Source organism: Lutra lutra, chromosome 2 (assembly GCF_902655055.1).
Source record: "Lutra lutra chromosome 2, mLutLut1.2, whole genome shotgun sequence".
Taxonomy (NCBI): domain Eukaryota; kingdom Metazoa; phylum Chordata; class Mammalia; order Carnivora; family Mustelidae; genus Lutra; species Lutra lutra.
The window spans coordinates 70629575-70641772 of record NC_062279.1 but is presented as its reverse complement, the minus strand read 5'-3'; the positions used below and the strand labels follow the sequence as shown (position 1 = coordinate 70641772).

At 38.3% G+C, this 12198-nt stretch overlaps 1 protein-coding gene across 3 annotated transcripts in view; it reads left to right on the top strand.

Annotated features, from left to right (window-relative positions):
• Positions 1–12198, top strand: part of PALLD (palladin, cytoskeletal associated protein) — a 416923-nt gene that overhangs the window by 314589 nt on the left and 90136 nt on the right. The window lies entirely within an intron of this gene.

Below are 12198 nucleotides of genomic sequence, written 5' to 3'. Positions count from 1 at the left end.
ATTACAAGTAGGCAGAGAGGCAGGCAGAGAGAGAGGAGGAAGCAGGCTCCCCGCTGAGCAGAGAGCCCGATGTGGGGCTTGATCCCAGGACTCTGAGATCATGACCTGAGCTGAAGGCAGAGGCTTTAACCTACTGAGCCGCCCAGGCGCCCCTAGAAATTGTTCCTATTAACCAAGAAATTTATGTTCCTAGCCAGAAATAGATATAGGGCATTAATCTTGTATCAGAATTTGTTTAAATCTTCATTAACTTTGAATTGTTGGCAACTTTAAGGGAGACAGGTGAGTGAACCTAACCTTCTGCTCCCCAAATATACAATTGGCCAGCCCTCAGTTGAATCAGAACATATCAGAACACTTCTTAATAGGAAATAAAAGAATTTGCTTATAGAGCTGACTGGAGGGCAGAAATGGGGAACAACACAGCGCACAGATTGACCACTGTATCAAGGTGATCTTAGAACACAGTTCAACCTGGTTCCAAAAATAGCCACTCCTTTTAAATTTAGATGTAAACCCTATTTAATAAGCTGTTATTATCACCTTCTTCAGGAAGATGTGATCGTCAGGAGAAAATGTTTATCGTCACTAACAAAGAAATGAATTCTTAAAAAAAAAAAAAACAATTTAGCAACAAATGCCAAGAGTTTTACAAACAGCATTTGACCCCAAAGTTATACTTTCCAGTATTTGCCCTGAGGAAATAATTCAAAAGAGAAAAAAAGCCTGAAAATGTTCACTATAGCATTTTTTAAAAGGTGTATTTATTTATTTTAGAGAGAGAGTGTGGTGAGGAGGTACAGAGGGCTAGGGAGAGGGAGGGAGAGGGAGAGAGAGAATCTCAAGCAGATGCTCTCTGAACACAGAGCCCTACTTGGAGCTGGATCTCTCAACCCTGAGATCATGACCTGAGCTGAAACCAAGAGTTGGACACTTAGCTGAGCCACCCGGGCTCCCCCACTATAGCATATTCTTACAATTTCAAAGGAAAGAAAGAAACTGAAGAGCCAAAGAACACAAAATGTTGGTCCTCTTGTCCTAATTAATGAAATATTATGCAGCCTCTAAAAATAGTAATGATAAAACTGTGAAGACAAAAACATTAATGATAATATAATGATGCTGAAAATTTAGCTTATAAAATTGTACACTTTGATGTAGCTGTGCTTTGGAGACTGGAAGAGACCTTGGAGAAAATAATAATGCTAGTGTATTGTGATTATGGATACATTTTTTGTTGCCTTTATCAGTTGTATGTTTTCATAAGAAACACTTTATTTTTTTTTTTTGAAACACTTTAAAAAAATGATTAAAAACAACAACAACAACAACAAAACTCAGAGGCAGCTTCCAGGGTAAGGAGCTGAGGCTTCAGAGTTATCTATACAGCAGGTACAAATCACAGAGTTCAGTTTGCATAATGATATTGTACCAAAGTTGGTGATTTGGAGAACTGCTTCATTTACTGACTTGATCTGTCAGTTATTTGCAAAGGAGCAAAGCCAGCTGTAGTTCCCTGAGAGAGAAGCAGATACAATGTAACTACAGAGGCTCCTGGACCATTTCTCCCCAATCTCTCTAGCATAGCTCTGATTAATGTAAAGTAACTAAAAGCTGGCAGAGTTAGTCCAGGATCCAAAAGTGTCACCAGCGACAGCTCCATTTGAAAGAGGCAAAGACACTGGCTCCACCCATACAGGGATCTCGTTTTCAAAGCGCCCGATGGCACCTGGTAGCAAACCTTGGCATTGAGAGCTCAGAATTCTCATCTCCCCCCACAGAGCAGTTCGTTTCATCTTTCAGTGCTTCACTTTTTATCCCTCTGCTCCTGAAAATAATTATAAAGTCTTCCAAGTGTTTAGGAAGCACTTTTTATAAAGCAGCTCATTTGAATTATTGACAGGAAAAAGTTAATTGAGACTTAGAATAATGCACAAATTACTTATATACCCAGGTGTCAAAAAGTGGAGAAGCAAAGAAATCTGTCTTTATGGAGAATCCTGTGATGATTTATAATAACTGTATAATAATTATAGATGTTAGCTGTAATCTCATCCAACTCCCTATAGTGCAGATTTGAACACTGAGACACAGGACTCCAAGTAAATTGTGCAAGATCTGAGCGAGTGAATGGTGGAGCCAACTTGTTTGTGGAATATAGTATTTAAGTCCCTAATGGCTGTTTTTCTATCAAGTCTCTATTTATTGCCCTTCCCTTCTTGCTCTTTTCCTGTGGTGAACTTAAGTGGCACTTCCATCAGTCTTGTTTTGATAGTCTAAAAGTTTAACAGAGCTTTAATCTCTGTTCCTGACTTAGTCAAGGTGGTACCTTAATGGTTTGCTTCATCTAGCTACTTATTTGGAATATAAGCTCCTTGAAGGCGCCATGTGGCTCTCTTGCTCAGTAATGACAACAGAAATTGCTAAAGTGTTGGCAACAATACCACGTGCACTGGGCCACCTAATTTACAACAGCTCAGTGAACCCTCACAGCAACTCCATGAGGTCTGTAGTAGTATTTCCATTTTACAGAGGAGGAAACTTGAATAAGTTATCCAGAAACATCCACCTAGCAAGTAACAAAGTTGGAGTTCATATTTCAATGAAATCTTTTGAGGATACACTTGAAGTACCGTAAGCAGGGGACAGTTCTCTTCAAAATATCCAAAGATAAGAGGCACCTGGGTGGCCCAGTTGGTTAAGCACCTGCCTTCGACTGGCATTATGATCTTCGGGTTCTGGGATAGAACCCCACATCTGGCTCCCTGCTCGGCAGGGAGTCTGCTTCTCTCTCTGCCTCTCCACCACTCCCCTACTCCTGCTCCTGCTCTCTCTCTCTCAAATAAATAAAAATTTTAAGATTAATAAATATAAAATAAAAATAAAATAAAAAATTTTTAAAATATCCAAATGTATGAGCTGAAACTTCCACTTTAATTCAGAAAATAAAACTTTGGGCTTCCAAAAGCCAGGTATTCAAGTGGCAATTTGTCGGTTTCAATATGATAATCACAGAGCTCCCAAAATTACCAGCATGAATAAAACTTTGGAATTAGATATATAAAATTTGAAATATAAATCAATGAAGGAATCTAATGATACTGTTCTTATATATTAAGTTAGGATCTCAGTTTAAATTATTAAACAGAACTGAATGTGTCTCTGCATTTTCTTGGGTTATGGGTCCTGCCACATCAATAGGAAAAAAGACTGGGCAGGGCAGAAGCTCTGCTTGTGTACAACATTTGAACTCCCAAGTATAGCAGACATAAAGCTACACCCAGAATAATCTATTCTGTAACTTACAGGATGGGAGTCGGGGGTCCAGGTGGGGCGAGCTCCAGTCCTCTGCTGTAGCTTTCTCAAGCCTTCAACTGTCTGGAATATTTAGTTGAATCTGTTATAGAAGGAATAATTTGAAGGAATTACTTTGACTCATTCTGTAGCCCTCCACAAATTTGTGTAAAATGGACTAGAAAGCTTCATCTTTAATTAAATTTGCATGTTTGAAGCAATATATCTAGAACTATATAGTGCTAAAGGTAAAGCTGGAGAGGAAAGTCCTAAAGCAGACCCTCAGCCAGACGTGATCTGGTGAATTGAGTCGATTACCTCATTTGTTCTAGACCCCTTTCTATCTTAGCTAAAAACCATGGGATACGAAGTTTTTTGGTCATTTATCCTTGCTAGAAAGATATTTTGTATGCATGTATGTGTTTGAGTGTATGTGTTGTATATATACAGATGCATATACATATGTGTATTTCACATACACAAACATGAAATATACATGCATTATGACATATTATAAAATATAAACAAAGAGAAAAGTTTAAAGGTTAAGATAAATATAAAGAGAAGTTTTAGCACTTTTTCTTATTTCCCAGTGGATTGTCATTGAAAACCATTACTCTGTATGACAGATACCCCAGAAGATTTGCCACAAAAGTCTTACACCCCCAGGTTGGGGTAGGTTGACCTTGGGCCTGACCTTAGAACCGTCTAGCTGAAGAGAACATCAGTGATCATGCAGTTCAGCCTCTTCACTGAACAGGTGAAAAGACCATGAGACTAAGGACTTTTGCCCAAATGTCTCATTTCTGAGGACATAGGACCTGATGAGATAGTTTGTTCTATTGAAAGTCTGTTATACTTGAAATTTGTTAAAATGATAGATCTTAATGGTCTCTTCTACACAGACAAGTAGTAACTGTGTGAGGTGATGGATATGTTCATCAGTTTGAGTATGGTCATTATTACATGAGTACATGATGTATAATTACATCAAAACACTGTATTGTAATCCAATAAGGGGCTAATATCCAAAATATATAAAAAGTGTATAAAACTCAGCACCGAAAAAAAAAGAAAATCCAATTAAAAAATAGGTAGAAGACCTGAATAGATATTTTTCCAGGGAAGACATACAAAGGGCCCACAGACACATGAAAAGATGCTCAACATCACTAAACATCAGAGAAATGCAAATCAAAACCACAGTGAGATTTTGTCTACACTTGTCAGAATGGCCAAAATCAAAAAAGCAAGAAATAACAAGAATTGAGGATGTGGGGAAAAAGGATCCCTCGTGCTCTGTTGGAAGGAATGCAAACTGGTACAGCCACTGTGAGAGTATGCAGGTTCCTCAAAAAGTAAAAATAGAAATACCTTATGTTATATAATTCCAATACTGGGTATTTACCCAGAGAAAACAAAAACACTAATTCAAAAAGATATGTGTACCCCTATATGTTTATTACAATATTATTATAGTAGTTAGGATAAGGAAGCAAACCCAAGTGTTTACCAATAGACAAATGGATAAGGAGTAGATAGGGAGGACAAATTTGTGTACACACACAAACACACACACACACACACACGATGGAATATTATGGTGCCATAATAAAGATGAGATTGTGCCATTGGTGACAACATGGATGGACCTAGACGGTATTGTGTTAAGTGTAAGTCAGACAAAGAAAGACATATTCCATATGATTTCACTTATATGTGGAATCTAAAAAGCAAAACAAATAAATAAAAAGCAGAAATGGGCTCATAAATACAAAGAACAAACTAATGGTTGCCAGAGGGAAAGGGGGTGGGGGATGGGCAAAATGGGTGAAGGGGAGAGTGAGACACAGGCTCCCAGTTATGGAATGAATAAGTCATAGGAATAATAGGCACAGAATAGAGAATAGTCAGTGATATTGTAATAGCATTGTATGATGACACATGGTAGCTATACTTGTAGTGAGCATAGCATAATGTATAGAGGAGTTGAATCACTATGCTGTACACCTGGAACTAATGTAACATTGTGTGTCAACCATACAACTCAAATTTAAAAATATTTTTAAGTCACCATGTGCCATACTTTGAATATATACAATTATTTATCAGTCATAGGTCAATGAAGTTGGGGGGAAAAATCAGTTTTCAAAAAGTAAGTGTGAGTACATATGTGATAACGAACTGAGTTTTGCCATTGTTTTACCAAATAGCAGAGATTTGGGGTAGCAAAAGAACTCTTTTCTCACCATGAACAAGTTGAAAGTGAAAAAGAACACCTTGGGAAAAAGGTAGAGCATTTTGCAGAGGAGGCTGAGTGAGCCCAGATCAGCAGACGCTGTGGGCAGAGTGGCTGTGGAAATGGGGTGCAGGTGACCCAGGGAAGTGTTAGCAGCTGCTTGGGAGCTTGGAATCAACCTGATGCTAACTCATTCTTCAGACTCAAGTCCAACTTCTAAGCGCTTGTGGGATTTTTGTTAAGCCTTTTAAGGGTATCCAAATGAATTAACTATTGTGCTTCACCTACGCTCCAGTAATTCATGTTCAGTGGGCAGCTTTATTTTCCCAGATGTGCAGTTTGTTCACAGGGGAGTTATGAGTAATTAACTCGTAAAAGAAAAGTCCAAGTGAATGAACAACTGTAAAGCACCTGTTGTTAACAGCTGATTGTCTCCTCGCTTAGATTATAAAGAGCTTGAGAATGTGAGACTGTGTTTTCTTCTTTTAAAACCTTGTGATACCTACTGATTTAGATTCACACAGAAGACACGGTGAATAGAGACTAAGTGATAGAGTTTGTCTTTATAGCTTATGAAAGGAAAGAGTCAAGGGTTCAGACAAACACCAGCTACCTAAGATTAGAACTACGTTACGACCTTCGTGGGCCCTAGGAATTTTTGCCTTTGTGTGTCCCTTTCTCCATTACAAAAAAAAAGTTATAATTCTATTTTATAACTGCATTGGTACAGAGATGACTATAAGCCAGGTTAGATTCATTATTATACAGTCATCATTGTAATATTTACATTCATTTTTTTCCTTCTGAGTATAAAAATATTTAAAATAAAGGAGTGTTTGGGGCGCCTGGGTGGCTCAGTGGGTTAAGCCTCTGCCTTCACCTCAGGTCATGATCCCAGGGTCCTGGGATCAAGCCCCACATTGGGCTCTCTGCTCAGCAGGGAGCCTGCCTCCACCTCTCTCTCTGCCTGCCTCTCTGCCTACTTGTGATCTCTGTCTGTCAAATAAATAAATCTTAAAAAAATAAATAAAAGTAAAGAAGTGTTTTTCTGGGCTGTCAAAAGTGTTGTGGGCACGAGCCACTGTACCTCCAGTGCCTAGTGGATATGTTGGCCCCTCCGAAGATTATGGACATGGGCACTTCGAATCACAAATGGCCTCATCTATTTTACCCTCATTGTAATAAAGAATGTTACTAGCCCCTTTCAACTGCTGTTTCTCTTGATGCTTCTCTCTGAGAAACAGGTGGTTCAAGGATTGATAATTCCCTTCTCCTTAAGTAACACCATGGGGTCTCGAAATGCCGGTGGGGTGTGCACCCGCACCCCCAGCATGCTCTGCTAGGGCTCTTTGTGGAGGGTCTTTTGGCGATAATGTGATGACTCAGGGCAGGCAACTGAATCCAAAATTAATTCCTCTGTGATGCTGAAAGACAGGTCTTTGTTCTCCAAAATGGAGTCAACCTGAGAGGATAATTTTTGTCAGACCAGTTTATCCATGGCTGGGACACAAGGTTTCGTTAAGTGTCATATGCTGGGCAAACAAACAAGGGAACAATGACACCAGAGTTATGTCAGGCTTCTCCTTGAGCCACCCACAAGTGAGGACAGAATAATGTTCCCACCCATAAGCTGATGAACTAAATGCAACCGTGGAACTATAACGTGTACATGCCTGCTGCTAATGAATTAATCTCTAACGAAGCTTTTTAAAAATGGAGATAATGATTTGCAGAAGGTTTTCAGGAAGCAAGACTGAATTTAGTCTCTATGATGACTGTATTTCTTGAATTAAAAACGTTCCTTCCTGAATCTTAACTTTGTCAGCTTTGCATAGAAATTACACTTTTTAAACGAGGACGCTAAGCTCCGGTTTCCCTCAGTGTAGTCATCTCTCTTTGAACTGTACTCAGGTGCCATATTTAATTAAAATTTTTTACAGATAATGAAAGACATAGCCATTTGAAAACATTTGTAGGCTACTGGCTTCTCTGAATGTAACAGATTGAACAAGATTTTAATTGGAAAAGTCACTTCATTTTTCAACCCAGTCAAGTGGCCAAATTGCGTCCAGATCACCTAATTTTGTCTTAGGTTACTAAAAACAAATAGACAAATACGATAATGCTGATAGAAGAATAATGATCTCAATTCTTTAGGACAATAGGATTCTTATTCACATCTAATGAGCTCATGCATAAAAATCTTGATTTTTATCTCTTGAAATCTAGTACTTCATTGTGTCAGTGGTGACATAGTATAACTTATTTAATGAGCCCATCACAGGAGTATCAATATTACTGTCAGTTGTTTTAACTGTCAATCATATAAACTATATATCAGATAAATTAATTCTTTTAATTACTGTTACCAAATATTTCCTCTTACGAGTTTTAGGATCCACATTCAGGGAATTTTCCATTGTGAAATGCCATCTATTAAGTTTCTGTTTTAAAAGAAAATTTAGTTAGAATATTGTCTCATTCCCTTTCCATACTAGAGTCTTGGTTTGCACATTTTATTGTGTCAGAGACATATACTATAAAATAATCTCCACAATTCTCTTAGGTGGAGATCTCTGCTAGCAAACTTTTCATTGCTGCACCCAAGCAAATCCCTGTGTATTTCCCTAATGAGGAAAATTAAGTACTTTAGAGAACATAATCCTATTAATTTGAACCAGAAGATTAGTTTATTAATTCAAGGAAATGGATGCTCAAGTTTAGGATGTAAAGGATTTGGTAGAGGGAAGATTTCAGAGTTAGGGAAAATAGGCCCAAATCCCTCCTCCTTGTAAAGGCAGTCTCCTGTCTGTATCCTGTTGGAGTCCACCATTTCCTCTGCATTTAAATCATCATTCTGAGAAAGGCATTGCAAACCCATGGCCGTTTCATTACCGAGGTGGTTTCACATCCTGTATTTCTGGGCACAACAATGGGATGATGGCTGATCTGTGTGTTTTGGAAGCGTCCAGAACCGTCTATATGATGTGCAACACAAGATTCCTTATTTTGGTGTCCCCAGAAGCAATGGTACTAAGAGAACCCACTGACGAAGTTCTGTCACCTCACCCATAACCTCATGAATTGCCATTGGGATTAATCTAAAATACTGAAAATGTGTAATCCTAAACTGATGGTGTCATATTTATCTATTATCAGTCTCTGTATTTGTTAAGACATAGCTTAAGGTTTTTCTTCTGCAAGATGAAGTTGAAGGAACCAGTCAACTGATAACAGTATATCCCCATTTACTCAGGAGAGTTGCATAAAAGGCAAATTCCTCCTTTTAACTATGCCTTTTCAGCAATCCACATAGAATCTGTGGATGACTCCATCAGAGCCGGCATAACTCACTTGATTGGTAAAGGATACTCAATAATGAACCAGATTCTTCTGTGGACAAAGCGGGACATGTTTAGAAACTGCCTTAACTATTGCAGGTCAAACAAAAACGTATAGAATGAAACTTCACAATAATAAATTACTAATTTATTGATGGATCTCTTAGTGTCCAGAGATGGTCAATAGACTTAACCATAAGTATACACTTTTCAGTCCAAATTTATATTCTCTGGAGTTTGGGTTCTGGAGTTAACAATTTATGTCATTGTTCCTCCACTCACCTGTTCCGTGTCTTTGGATAAGTTACCTAACCTCTCTGTGCCCATCTTCCTCTTTCTTGAAGTAGGGGCATGGCAGTAACAACTATACTTCCCCATGAGTTGTTGAGGAAGATAAAATGTGAGAATGCGTGTGAAGTAATTGGCATAGTGTCAGCACAAAGTAAATTCAGATTGTCATTTTTTACTCTGTTCCTAACTACTGTATCATGTAAAATACATTCTGAGATACTATAAGGTTATAAATGTACACGTTAAAATAGGAAGAAAACCAGCCTCCACATTCTCCATATCCAGCACCATATGAGGCACTACATAGGCAGCCTCTCGCTTCATCTTCTCCACAGTAATCCCAGGTAAATTCCTTGACCTCCATTTTACAGATGAGAAAACAGAAGCTCTGTGAGTTTAAGGTCATGGCAACAGCCTTTGATTGACCCCAATCTGTGTAGCTCCAAAGCTCATGCCTTTTTCAGGACACCCTTCTACTAGCTGATCTCCTCAGGCCTCTGGTAGCTCTGATGCCCAATTTCTTGATTCCTCTGGAGTTGCGTGGAGGCTCAAGGCTTACTTTGCTCTCACAAATGCGATCTGTTCAGTTGTTTGCAAGTTTGTGATCTGTTTTTACATTCCACAACTGCAGACCTTCTGTTTGTCATGTTCCCTCTCATGTACTATTTGATGTCCATTGGGTTCTAGTCACATTTAACACAAGAACAAACAGTCCCGTTTCTCTCCCCCTTATCCTTTTTCCCTGCTCTTCATAAAAAGTTATGTACAAATCAAAGAGCCAGAAAGTTATCTTGGCCTGTGGAATACATTAATTTGTTTTTATGTTGAAACTATGAATTGTCTTTGGAGGTTTGCCCTGTACCTCCTCCCTAATAGTCTGTGTTCCTGATCACATAATACACAGTGTTTAGCCTCTTGAGAAGACACATGTTTTCATTTTTAAAGATTTCTTACTTAAAATAATTTGGTAGTTGTTAAGATGGAAACAAATGTGTTTCCTAGAAAATGCTGCAATTAATTAGAAAGGGTCCACAATCAAAATGGTCTAAGATTTTTTTTAAAGGGCCTCATTTTTAAAATGAAGAGGATAGAAAGTTGATCTTAAGCATTCTACTCTCAGGAACATTTTCCCAATAATATTAATTGGAACCAATATCAGATAAAGTCTATAATTGCTCTACTATTTTCCTAGTCTTGTTCTTCCTGGCTGAATGTGGTTGGGAACCCTTGCAAAAGTAGTATCTATAAGAGAAGAAATGGTCCACTTAGCCAAGATTTTGTACCTTTTAAAAATATAGCAAGAGTTATGTCAAAACATTTTTAAAAATCCTATCGAAGCACCAGAAATGAATGGAAATATTCCTTTATGCTGACTTGATACCAGAACATATTGTGCATACCATCGATCACTCTGGGAAAATGTATAACAAAAGCTGCCTTATAGAAAATGTGCCTTGGGGTGCCTCGGTGGCTCAGTGGGTTAAAGCCTCTGTCTTTGGCTTGGGTCATGATTCCAGTATGCTGGGATCGAGCCCCGCATCGGGCTCTCTCCTTGGCAGGGAGTCTGCTTCCTCCTCTCTCTCTGCCTGCCTCTCTGCCTACTTGTGATACCTGTCTGTCAAAAAAAAAAAAAAAAAATATATATATATATATATATATATGTATGTATGTATATATATGTATGTATGTATATATACATATATATATAAATATCTTAAGAAAATGTGCCAACCCCAAAGCCAAGAGTTAAGAAAATCTCAAGTTTTTGGTAATTTTCATTAAAATACTATTTTAAGTAAAATGCCCAAAGATACACTAACATTTTTTTATTGCTACATGTAAATAAAAGGAACAAAAATACAGAATTTGGCCTTAATGTATAGGTTAGACAAGCATGATCGAACCATGTAGAGTTGTGGCAGTAGTGTTTTGAATGGACATTTGGTGAGAGGATTTTGCTTTGCTAATACTATTCATTTATAAAGTATTGGTCTGTCTGCTGAGGATATCTGAGATAAGAGCTGTGTATCAGCAGTTCTATCTGTAGATCTCTATATGTATGTATGATTTGGCTGCAATGTCAAGATGTTGTTCGTTCAGTGAACACCATTTGTTTTTAGTTGTCTTTGTTGTTCTTTTACTTTTTAACCATCTATGTCTTATTTTTTTCACTGGAGAGAATATGAAAAGACTGTGTAAAGGAATGGCTTTAAGGATTACCTTCACCCAGTCCATGTGTCTTCCCAAACAACCAGACCCTTGAGCAAAGTATTCCATCTCCAATTAAATTTCCACATTGGAAGCTGTAGGTCTATCAGCCAAAGAGTGCTCAAAGTGAAGCTAGAGTCAAAAGTCTTATAACACTTTTAAAAAAAATTTTATTTATTAGAGAGAGAGGGAATGAGGGGGGAAGTTTGGAGGGAGAAGCAGAATCCCTGCTGAGCAGGGAGCCTGATGCAGGACTGGAGTCCAAGAGTCTGAGATCATGACCTGAGCCCAAAGCAGTCGCTTAACCAACTGAGCCACCCAGGCACCCTTAAAACAGGACACTTTACGTCCTAAATGCCAAAACACTCTCAGGGAGGCCAGAGGGAATCCTAAGAGTGTAGCTACCCCTGGTCAAGTAAAAGTGGATTGCATGTTTGTTCTCTACCTCTTTTGTCTCCCCTTAAAACCATAGAACTCTTAAATTTCAGCTAAGAGAGAATGAAGAAAAAAAAAAAACAATCTAAAGAGAAGGTTGTTGATCAGAATCCTCAGTGAGCATGAGGGGATGAAGTGTTCTTTTTCAGGCTTGACAGAAATTCCTATCAGTGCTTCTACTGATAATAGTTTTCACAATTCTGGAACTTGCCAAAGCAATAGCTAAGATGTATCCACGCCTCCCACACTTCATGCATAAAACTTGCAAAGTTGAAAGCATTAACATATTCAGTGTTCTGTACCAGTTCCTTAAATCCTTCTGGGTTTGATCTTGGAGAAAGGAAACCTGGTCCGCACGAATGCTGCTTTCTGGGTTCCTATAGAAGGAAT